The sequence below is a fragment of the Cynoglossus semilaevis genome, chromosome 1 (genome assembly GCF_000523025.1).
Source record: "Cynoglossus semilaevis isolate Cse_v1.0 chromosome 1, Cse_v1.0, whole genome shotgun sequence".
Taxonomy (NCBI): domain Eukaryota; kingdom Metazoa; phylum Chordata; class Actinopteri; order Pleuronectiformes; family Cynoglossidae; genus Cynoglossus; species Cynoglossus semilaevis.
Window position 1 is genome coordinate 10758986 of NC_024307.1, and position 1237 is coordinate 10760222.

A 1237-nucleotide genomic window follows, 5' to 3' on the forward strand; every position below is an offset into this window, starting at 1 on the left:
ATTAGGATTAGTTGAGTTAGGGTAATGGGTTACTTCTCTTCTTACTTCGTACTTTTTATATGTGCTGTCAATTGAAGACAATCTGCATCAACTGAAATTGAGATACTGTTGCAGGAGATATTTAATGATGTCATAGTAGCGTGAAAAAAACCTAATTTTTCCGTTGACTTATTTCAGACTGCACCAGTTCCCGACTCCGCTCCACGTCCGTGTCATTTTCCATTTCTTTGATCCAGTTGACATGTCGTGTTAATCCTTCCACTTCCTCAGCTCCGCCCTTCCATCCAAACATGGATGGAGTTCTGCATGAAGAAACTGCAGCCCCTTTTCATGTATCAGTGCACTCCCCCGGGGCACCTCAACGGTGACCCCTAATTTAAGAGGCAGCTTTGTGTGTATTGTAGGTCAGAAGTCTCTACGTTGTCTCTTTATTTGACCGTCCCTTGACTTCCCCCTCACTGTCTCCTCTGTCTCCTCCGGTGTCTGTGGTCTGTGCAGCCACGTGGACTTAATCCAAATGATCCATCTCTCTTCACACAGCATTCAGTCTGTGGTTCTGTCTGTGTCCGTGTCACCATCAGTACAGTTCCACTGTCACAGCATTAGTCCTGAATGGGTTCTTTAAAAGGGCTTTCATGTCGGCCTTTTAGTACCAGGAACTATTTTCCACTAAAAAACTGCCGGTGTTTTCACTGCACTGAGATCATTCAAATCAGAGCTCCCTTTTCCTCCTTCGTTGTCCTTTTCTATGAGTCAGAGTTGAACAAATGTTATGGTCTTAGAAGATGAGATAAATTAGAAGGAGTCAGAGTTGAACAAATGAGCAGTTTTGGTCTTAGAAGATGAGATAAATTAGAAAAATCTATTTCACAAAAACATCAAAATCCTCCGTTTTTAGGCTTAAACTCTACTGAAGCTGTGTTTCCAAAATGGAAATCCTTTCTAGTCCAATTTGGGGAGAGGTTTTTCACAGCAGGTTACGACCTGCAGGTCTGAGGACTGAAATCTGATTCCTTTCAAATACAGCCAACAAAGTTGTGCAGCCAAACTGGTCCAGTCCTCTCCACTAGTCCCAGCTTTAGTGGAACTTTTTCTTGGAATAATGAAATGTGACACATTGGTGTATTTACATGATGGTCCTCAGTTGGTCATTTTTGTGTTCCTGGGATTAGGGATAGGTCTGAAGTCAGGTCACAGTAGCCTGTACTGAGGTCACCCTGACCGAAGGCTAGCGTTG